The sequence below is a fragment of the Monopterus albus genome, unplaced genomic scaffold (assembly GCF_001952655.1).
Source record: "Monopterus albus unplaced genomic scaffold, M_albus_1.0 scaffold11.1, whole genome shotgun sequence".
In the NCBI taxonomy this organism is placed as follows: Eukaryota; Metazoa; Chordata; class Actinopteri; order Synbranchiformes; family Synbranchidae; genus Monopterus; species Monopterus albus.
The window spans coordinates 476,410-487,348 of NW_018127891.1; the positions used below are offsets into that span (position 1 = coordinate 476,410).

Genomic DNA, 10,939 nt, shown 5'->3' on the forward strand with positions numbered 1-10,939 from the left:
ATTTCCATGACAATAAGAAAACTCCCATTTGCTGAGGAAGATCTTGTGTCATGATGAACATTAATTGCCAATTAACAAATGCATCCCATTACCTTTAAGCCACATTTGAAACCAAAACACAGCCTGACCGTAGTGTACACACCAGTCATAGGCCACAGGTGCCCTGTTTATGTTTTGGAATTTCACGTGATATGACAAACGTATTGTACTGGGGGAGGAGACACAACGTGCTCCAGCACTTAGAACATAAGGACCAGCTCATTTGTCCCAGACAGAGGTGTCTGTGCGTTTCACGTGGATACAGGCATGTTGTAGGGCTGGAGGTGCCCCACCCCTTCTGTTCCATAACGAAAAGGCATAGCTTCCTTAACAAACACGTCAACATAATGTACCATTCATCCAAATGCAGGCTGACCGTCTCCCAAACTGTGTAAAAACCCAGTGCAGCTGCAGGTAGGAACACTGATTTTCATTGGGTGCTTCCACAAGGAAAAGCAAAAAACGAGCGTCCACAGCTGGTTTCGCAACATTTAGCGTCCGGTTTAAAAAAAAAAAACAGACACGTGTGCTGTAGCCAACTGGGTCAGTGTGGTGTCTTTGTTAGTTTTATTTTCTCATTCAAACCATTGCAAGTTATTGATTTTTTTAAAAAACGTTGTACGTGATCATGTGGTTTAGAAAGCTTGACGGACAGAAGTTTTAAAAACCGGTCAGAATCCGAGGTGTTCCTAATATTCTGACCCTCCCATGTATGTAGCTGGAGAGGACAAAAATATAGAGACACCTCTGAATATAATGTAGTACAGTACAACATCACCTTTAACTATGACCTCAATAATTTAATAATTATATAATTACTAATTGCATATAATTGAATGTATAGATTTATGGCAATTTCACCAAAAACGTAAACATTTTGAGCTTCATGAACGGAGATATTAAGGCATAAGCGTTACATTGAATTGCATACTGTTGTACAGGTGTACCTAATAAAGTGGCCAGTGAGAATACAGTATATGCTGCCTCATGAGCTCAGTAGGGGATTGTAACAGTGGATGGGCAAACTGTTTATCTTAATGCTAATCAGCTAAATGAAGCACTGCTCATTTAAATTCCCAAAGTTTCACTGTTCAAACCGTTTCTAACTTTTTCTCTGTGTCTGTGGGTCTTTTACATCTGGGGCCCAAAATGGAGCTTGTAATGAACTTGATATATGACCCCAAGGTGTCTTTTATGTTCCCATCACTCAACCAATCCGCATATCATCATAATGTCTTGTGCTTCATTTTAGAGCTGAAATCATTATTTGATCAAAAGAAATCAACTCTTTTGATAATGGATTGTTTAGCTAAGGGCTTTTTTCCCCTCCCCCAAGCAAAATCACAACCAATAAGATGTCACGCTGAGCTCTGGGAACTTGTGAAATATGTTTTTCACTATTTTCTAGAATAAACAGTTCATCATTAAAATGTATCAATAGAAATCTGTATTGAAAATAATCATTAGTTGAGACCCTAAATCTGGACTCAGCATGACTTTTTTGTCTTCAGAGCTTGACACATTTAAAAACAATTTTGTGAGTGTAAATAGTGTTTAGGCACATCATATGTTTTGTAGTGGTGGACTTTGGAAATTTTAAAATGAATCCAGAAACTCTTAGCCATGACTAGACTTCTGCTCAAAGCCTCAGTAAGAGCTTGTGTGTAGAGAGAGGGTAGAGCATGACTGCCCTGAGCTGCTGTTGCCTGGCTGGAGATTGGTGCTTTGTCATTCTGCGGAGGCTACTGATGCCTTGTCAGCCTTTCCATCCAGGAGATCTCCTGCTGGAGGCACAAGAAGGCAGGACCAAAAAGCGAGCGACAGGCTGTGTGGCGTACAGGACACGTTGCACGCAGTAAATGATTATGAGCCCAGTGCACATGTGAATAGTGACTGACTGACTGACATCCTTCATTGAACAATATCTGTGGGAGAGATGAAGGAAATAAATTCAGCCCCAGCCCTTTTGTTTTCACAGCAATCTGCTCCACTCATTTCCTGGTAGAAAGTCAAGGCATTTTTCTATATTTTGTGGATCCCCGCCCCAGATCAGTTTTGAAGTAGTTTTTATCACTGAAGAGAAATCAGTCCTGTGTCCATCTGTTTTCCCTCAGCATTGATTATCACTAAGTCGCTTATCGAGCCGATTATGCAGCTGGAATTTTGAAATGGGCAGCACCCTCTTGCTTTCATGTTAAGCTCGATTATGCAGCTGGAATTTTGAAAGCAGCACCCTCTTGCTTTCATGTTAAGCCTCAAGTAAAGCTGATGTTCACATGCTCTCGCACTGAAGCATGTTGTGAACCACTCCTAAAATCCAAGTTTGACTCTCTTACTGATGTCTCAGCATTTTGTCCTTTTATACTGTACACTTCTGTGAGCAATAGCTGAGATTATGTGTGTGTGATATGCTGCGAGCATTTTGACAGCAAGCAAATGTACATCAGCTCTGTTTCAGTCCCTGTTTGAAAGTGAACAAACTTAAAGTGATAAAAGTCCTCAATCGACAGCAAATCCAAAGGGAAAGATGGCACAGAGGCTACATTATTAAAATATTTACTTTAATATCACTGATTTGGTATTAAATACAGTTGGGATAGCTTGAAAAAAGGGTTCAAATCAAAGCGAGTCATGCTAAAAACAGTTCCCTTAATGCACCTCAGTAGCATATTTTATAGTTCCGGTTTGTCTCTTAAATGTCCCCTTCTTTCAACCCTGAGATCTGCAGTTTGTGCCACAGGCTGTCTAACAAAACACGGAAGCCTGACAGAAGCCTCGCTCTTCCTGCGACCCATCTAGATGCCCTAATAAAAACCTCCATTGCCATGGTGAACACTAGTAGTGAGATTGTTGTGAAACACATCTGAAAATATTCTCTCCTTAGCCCTTTACCTAAGTCTGGTACTTTAAAGTAAGCTAGTGCTTCCCACAGTAGGCTATGTCGTACAGAATCAAAGGAATTAGCTAGATGTAAGAGCACCACATGCAAATCTCTTCTTTCCCTCTTTGCTGACTGAATTTGATGCCAGATCATGTTTGTGCATCCAGTAAACCCTTGTATTCCAGCTTTCTGCGCTGAGGTGTCAATGAGCTTCTTCCTTTGTAGGTACTGTAGCTCGACAGCCTTTGGGCCAACACGCTGAACAAAATCTTGCCTTGTACATTCAGAAGGCAAATAGGCCTAAACTGACCTACTTCAAATTAATCTTTCTCCATGGGGATAAAAATCCCCCCTGCTCATCCTCCTGATTTAAGATCAAGCTGCTTCTGCTCCTGGAGGTTTGTCATATTCTTGATTGACATTTAATTTCTGTCTCAGTTTGAAATGAACTGAACACATCAGGCTGGTTATGTAACCCTGCACGTTGACATGCATGCTCTGTTGAGAACGTGTTGTCACGCATTATTCATTTATTTTGTTTGTTAGTTTGCATTAGTCTGATTCTGTGATGACCAGATGAGCAAATCCTATGTGACAGTTCGGAGGTTCTTTCTTTGTTTTGGAGGGAGTCAGGAAGAGGTGTGTCTGTGGAAAGCAACCTACTGAGACTAATGCATTTTGACAATGTTGTGTGTGTGTTGTAGGCGGGCCTGCAGATCTGGTTGGGTGAGAGCAGAGCTGTATATGAATGTCCAGTGCAGTCTCTCACTAGTTCATTGCTCTTTGGCATCCTTTAAATATTCAGCGTGGCTGGGAAGCAGGAGGTCCCACTGGCGAGCTGACCCGGCTCTTTTTTTTTTTCTTTTTTTTAAAAAGAAGGGAAAGCTGTGGGTTTTCCAATAAAACTTTTGACACAAGGAGGAAGTAATTTTTAAAGCTCGGATTGCCTTTTTCCCCTTCGTAAAGTGGTGCAACTTCAACCAGGTTGGCACGTTATTGCTCCATATACTGTATGTCTTCTCCACAGTCCTCTTCCTCACCCTCGCTGGAAGCTTAATCTCAGATGCAATGAGCACATCCCAGCTGAAAGTCACATCCCTGGTAGTTGCGGATGAAGCAAACCGTTTGGGTTTGTGTCCTGTAATGCACAGCTACTTCTAGTTTTGCTGGGATGTCATTTAATATTACTTTTGTCCAATTGATGCAGCAGTAAAAACAATTGGTTTTTAAAACGTTAAGATCTCGGGCTCTTTGTCGTGATCGGGGACACAGCCCTCAGTCCTTACTAATTTTTTCTCTCAACAGTTGATGCACAGTTACATATGGGATGGCCCGTGAGTAAATTAGTGAAATTGTCTTTTTCTTTGCTGTCAGTTTATGATGCGGCATGAGTCGGGTCTCTGGTGCAGATTGGGTTCAAATGTGGTAATTTAATAGCAGGAGGGGGTTTGGAACTGTCCAGGCAGACACTATGGAACCAAGAGAAATGACACAGACCTAAAAAAATTTCAGTTGTAAAGCATGTGATTTAGGCACTTAGTGTGTATCTTGGATTTCTCTGCATGGTGATCGCATTGGATCCGTACATTGTGAAGTTTGTGCCATGGCGTCAGGCGAGAGATGTTCCTTTCTCATGCATGGTTTTGGTTTATTTGCTAGCCAGTTGTAGTTTTCTCTCCTCCTTTCGCAGCAGTACTTTCAAAAACCTTTTTGAAAATTTCACAAATCTTTATCTGATGCATATATAAAAGCTGAAACATCTTCCTCAAAGTACTAGAAATATTAGCTTTACTTCAAAAATTCTACATGTATTTTGGAAACTCAGCGCCTCCTTCATCTTTCTTTGCAGATCTTAAGAACCACCCCAGCTCCCTGTCTGTTGCAAACCACCTAGCACCACATCAGCAGACATGATCATCAGACTCGGCAGACTGACACCTGGATATTTCCGTCTCCTCCAGGTACAAAGCTTCACCACAGTCTACAAATGAACACTGAACTAATAAACTAGTCTTAATTTCAGCCTGAGTGACTCAATTTGATGTAGTGAGGAAAAAGAGTGTCAACCTCCAGCCCACCAACCATTTGTTGGAGTAATATGGAGTTTAAATTTTTACAGATATTCTGTTTGCCTGTCTCCACTGTTTATTGACCTCTGATCTTTGCCCTGTTTGTCTTTTGTGTCTGCAGAGGCAAGTTGCTGGTGAGGTGCAGGTGCAGCCACAAGACCGTGCTATCAACCAGATAGCCATGATGTTGGCCATCATGGGCCTGAGTTTGTCCTATTACAGTGCCAAACAGATGACAGAGGAGGTCCAGGCCCAGGCTGCGCCCTGAAGAGACTTGGCTGCTCTGATTGTGGACATAATGTATGAGCTAGAGATAACTGAAGGAGGTGTTGTGAGGAGTGGAGACATGGCGGTGTCTTCCAGGACCACACTTGTCTCACTTCAGTCACATTAAGACCTGATTTTTAGGATTCCTTATTCACCATGTGCAGCATTTTCAGGGTTGCTGCTAAGTGTTTTCTGTTGTCAGGAATTGGGGTCACGGATAGATTGGTTTTATGGACAGGTTTGGGTGGGTGATCAAAACCAGCTGACTGCCAACTGGCTTTAACCATTAGTCGTTACAAAGGTAGATGCTCACAAGATGCAGCCAATACTGTTTAAAGCTACAAAAAGTTAAAACGGGGAGGGCTCTTAACTCTGCTCAGCCTGTCTAAATAGGGTCAAATACCATGACCAGCAGAGCCTTTTAAAGGAAGGCTATTTTATTTTAACAAAGATGTATTTTTGTAATGAAGTCCAGAACATAGTTAAAACAGATGCAAAGTTGAGTCAGTCCCTTCCAGGTTTTTCCCCTTTCACAAGTGAACCTTATGGATCAGGAACTGCACTGTCATTGTGTATATCTATTCAGTGTCAGGGATTCAGTGAATATTTTTACAAAACTGCAGAAACATTTTAAATACAATACACTTACAAAGGGTGTCTGTGATTTCACGCTGTTTTAATAATCAAAATGTTACCAGGAAGTGACTACTTTCATAAAACCATGGTTAAGACCTCTTGCTGCACTATCTACTACATGTTAATGCAAACCTTTAACTGTACTGAACATTGCATGGGTGTGCAGGTTTCTGTTCAAATCAAAATTCATGAGTCTGTCTTTTATTGATGAATGAATATATTTTTATGATTTAATAAAGCTGTGAATATACTGAATGGATAGTGGATATATAGTAGTGCCGTCTGAAGTATTGAATGCCAACAGGTATTCCTAAACTCTCTGTAAATTAAAACAAACCTCAGGTTGGCATTGAAAGCTGCAGAGCTTTGGTACTTCCTCAAGTCAGAGAATCAGTGGTGTCCGCTTGCACGCAACAGGAAGCAGCCAGGCTGGTGCACATGTTGTCTCTTTCTTTAACTGAGCTAGTGTTTTCTCTTTCCTCACCAGTTCATGTGTCCTGTGCACACGCAAGCACAAATTTTTTTATGAAATGGGGAAAAGGTGTGGTTTTGCTGGAGTATCAGACAAGGAAGCTTATGCATTTGAGCAATAAACAGCTTTTTGGAAGGCAATCAAGGTGTAAGGAGAACACGCCCATGGAGTTCTTGTTCTACATTAACCTGGGACATCAGGTTTTCTCTCAGTATGTTGTCTTATGGCATTTAGGCTAGATTACTGAGTCTGTGTGCTATGAATAAAGCAAAAATTGAAGGTTTATAGTATAAGATGAAGTGTATGATATTTGAAGAGATCAAGGAGGATTTGGGTTGGCTAGTTTGTGCATATGAAGAAAAGAATTGTATCCCGCACTGATTTAATGCTCCAGGACGATGTTTCAACAGACTTCATCAGGCATTCACAGCTTGTACTCTGACCTCACTTGTTCAAATTGATGGCAGGTGTGACACCACACCCAGATTAGGTGACATATATTTTCACCCACCCACCACATGACAATACAAACATCTTATTAAAGATCCATCCAATAATTTATTTAAAAAAAACCTCATTATACCAGTTATGTCCATTACATCTGCTCCCTTTTCTCTCCCCATTTTTAAAGATGGCAACTGCAAGTGTGGTAGGTGCACTCAGCAGATTTACACCCACCACTGCAGGTCATTTAATCACCCTCACAAGAATCAGAACATCAAAATTCATGGTGTGATTCCCTACAGCACTGCACATGTAGTTTATTTGATAAAGTGTCCATGTGGGCTTGTCTGTGTTTAGCAAAACTACTTACCCTTTACACACACACACACATTACTGAGCACATATCTAATATTAGATGTGCCAAACCAAGAAGTCCAGTGGCAACACATTTCAATAACGAAGGACACAAAATTAGTTCCATGAGATACATTGATATTGGAACAGTTTCCATTTCTTTAAGGGTTTAGGTCAAGATAAAAGCCTTATCCAAAGGTAGACAGATTTATATTTAGAACCCACTGTCTGCACATGAACTAAATGAGGACTTCTTAACTCTCAGACCTTTTCTGTAGGTTCAGATGATGATGAATTGGATCTGTGTATATGATCTTTATAGTTTATTTGGGTGCAAAAGTTGTGTATGGACTGAAAGCAATACATATTTGTATTGTTGACCTAATGAGGGATTTTTTAAAATAAATTATTGGATGTATTTATAGTAAGATGTGGTTGTATTTGTGATGTGGTGGGTGGGTGAAAATATTTTTGAGAAAACTGATGTTTTGCTGTTGTCTTTGTGCTGATTAATCTGGGTGTGGTGTCACCTGACATCAGTTTGAATGAGTCTATATATATGTCATATGAAGACTTAATGTTGAAATGTCATTGGCGTGGCACCTTGGCCTGAATAAACATAATTTCTGGGGCATTAACTCAATGTGCAGGCTACAGTTCTTTGCTTCATCATTATTGTATGTTGGCCTATGCACCTGATGCAAAGATGTTTTTAGGGAGCTACATGCAGTTTTTTTACTAGTTTGTACATATGCTTTAATGTGATGTCGTTCAGTGGAAAGAACAAATGTTCTGGAGACACTACTCTTCCATGTTAATGGTTCATTGTTACATGGCAGCTGTTTTTGTGTTTTGACCAAATATAGAACAGACTTCATACTATCTTACAGATCTATAGTTCCTCTGTAGCACAGGGCGCATCAATTAAGTGTAAGAGAACTTGAAGTGCTGGGTCACAAAAATGTGTTTCTTGATATTTTAACACTTGATTCGCATCTTCCATTGCTACACAGACAGGTTTAGGGCAGATTGTTGTTTACTTTTCTGCTTGTCCTACCATTCTCTTGCTGGGTGTGGGGTTTAGAAAGTACGCATGCCTGCTCACAGGCTGATGTGATGCCCTGTGACAGGCTGAGACCTCATTGGGCGCCACGTTCCCCTCTGCACATGTCACAAACTCCTCCCCATCGCCCTCATCGCCCTCTGTTCCTCGCACATCACCAAGCAAAAATACCACTTTGGTGTCTCAGTGATGCTAGGCTCAGGACGCAACCCTTTTCGAAGGCTGCTCATTGGCTAATCGGTTATGCGTCACCAAAATCTGCCTGGTTCTGAGTCACAGAAACACATGGTAGGGAATGTGGATGGGAGGATCATTATTTAGAACAAGGGTGGGGGGGCTCCATTCTCTTTTTTATATTGTTTTAACTAAAGGTGTTTAGGATCACTCTTAGAGAGAGGTGACTTTCAGTCAAAACCAATTTAAAGCTGTGTAGATGTTTGTGAAGGCCAAGGAAGAGTTCTGTTATTCAGGACTGAGTAGAATTTGATGCTTCAGGTGTGAACAAGACATGCAAACAGGACTGTTAAGCTCATTCTCAGATGAATGTCTTCTTTAATTTTCCAGTCACTGACTTTACAATATCTCAGAAGAACAATTGCCATAAACCTGCTCAATGTTTCTGTGCATTGTACCGCAGGGCAGTGGGAGAGTTTGTGGCTCCTGTGTGTATCATCTTGAATGTTAACTATGCCAAGTTAGAATACTCCAAAACAAAACAAAGCAAAACAAAGACATAAAACCCGGCGCCACTGGTTGACAATGATAGTTGATTCACCCACACTTTGAACCTCTACATCAATGTTATTTTTAACAAGGGAATTAATTTTGTTAACTGGATCTCTCAGTCTCCATCTCTCCACATGCTGCTTCATTGTTCTTTTCATCCTCAATTGTTAACTTAAAATAAATGTACTTCTTGACTCTACACTACACACTCTATATCTCATCTACACTTGTTCTTGACTAAAGTTAGTCCTCATTGGCCAAAGGAGCTGTCGGTTAAATAAGGTATTAAGGTTCAAGCTGGAGAATTGCTGACGATGAAAGTGTGTGTGTGTTTGCTCTATTATGATAGCAGGTTGTGATTGCATGCTGCTGAAGCCACTTGACTTCATTACATAACATGATTCATGGCTCAGTCATTTACACTGAACAGCCACAACATTAAAGCCACCTGCCTAATACTGTGTAGGCCCCCCTTGTGACTGCAAAGCAGCTCTGACCTGTCATGGCATGAACCCCACCATACTCCCAAAGGTGTCCACTGATATCTGACATGAAGACATCAGCAGCAGATCCTTTAAGACCTGTAAATTACGAGGTGGGGCCCCACGGATCAGACTTATTTTTCCAGTACATTCCACGGTTGCTTGATCAGATTGAGATCTGGGGAATTTGGAGGCCAAGGCAACACTGTGAACTCTTTATCATGTTCCTCAAACCATTCCTGACCAGTTTATGGTGTGTGGCAGGGTGTGTCATCCTTCTGAAAGAAGCCACTGCCATCAGGGAATGTTGCTGTCATGAAGGGGTGTACTTGGTCAGCAGCAATGTTGAGGTATGTGGTATGTGTCAAAGTAACATCCACACGAATGCCAGGACCCAAGGGGTCTGGGCAGAACATTGCCCAAAGCATTACACCGCCTCTACTGGCTTGCCTTCTTCCCTTAGTGAATCCTGGTGCCATCTTTCTCCCAGGTGCACACATATGACAAACACAGCTCAAGAACTGACTGTTGACTTGCTGCCTTACATATCTGACCCTTTGGAAGGTGCCATTGTACGAAGACAATCAGTGTTATTCTCTTCACCTACCAGTGGCTTTAACGTTGTGGCTGATCAGTGTATATTGGTCATGTCTGCTTGTTACAATGCTGCACACAAGTACAGATACCATACATGCATGTATTACATGACACGGACTATGCTTGCATCTCTGTTAGCACACACACACGCCTGCAGGTTGTGTGCTCTGTTTCTCTGATGTGCTTTGTCTCTGTCTTGTGCTGTTACTGAGCATGCTTAGTGTGGTTGTCTTGGGTTTTTAGAAGGTCATTTCTCATAGAATTTAAAAGTCAACATCACAAAATCTGTAATGTTTATAAAATAAGAGTCAAAATAATTTATTTCTATTTGTTCATACATTTTTATGACCCTTAGGGCAATCAGTCACTCCTTTGTCTTTGTCTGTGACCCCACCGGTTTATTTACATTTTCAACATTACATTTACCTGTGTGTGTTGACTATACATCTGCTTCTCTGTGCTCTTAACTCGCTTATGCAATGAGTGTATATGGAGGCATGTACATCACCTGATTTCATTTGAGGTTCATATTCTATCTGCTTGAAATCTGACTGTCCAAGTCTATCACATCTGTGCATCAGCATAGGGTTAAACCCAAGGTTCTGTGTGATGGTCTGTGTGCTTTCTTCTTAGATGAGAACTTTAATTTCCTGTTGAGCAAAACAGCAGGCTTACTCTTAGGTTGCTGCCTCCAGCTATACAACAAAAGCATGCTTGTAACTGCTTCACAGCCAGTCTGAGCAGGTTATATCAGGAAAGAGGTCATTATACAAGCACATAGATGTGCTCACAACCATACAGATGAGATAACGTTTGGAAGTAGGGGTGATTCTTTGAAACTCACTCCCTGGGGTCCTTGGGGTTTTTCATAACTGTGTAATTATACAGAATCAGGCAAAAGCATTTTAA

General features: G+C 41.1%; 1 long non-coding RNA gene across 1 annotated transcript; it reads left to right on the forward strand.

Moving 5' to 3' along the window:
* Positions 1–241: 241 nt before the first annotated feature.
* Positions 242–7,790, forward strand: LOC109954613 (uncharacterized). Its single transcript, XR_002274155.1, has 3 exons — positions 242–453; positions 4,770–4,881; positions 5,111–7,790. It is a non-coding gene; the product is annotated as an uncharacterized LOC109954613 (long non-coding RNA).
* Positions 7,791–10,939: the final 3,149 nt, after the last annotated feature.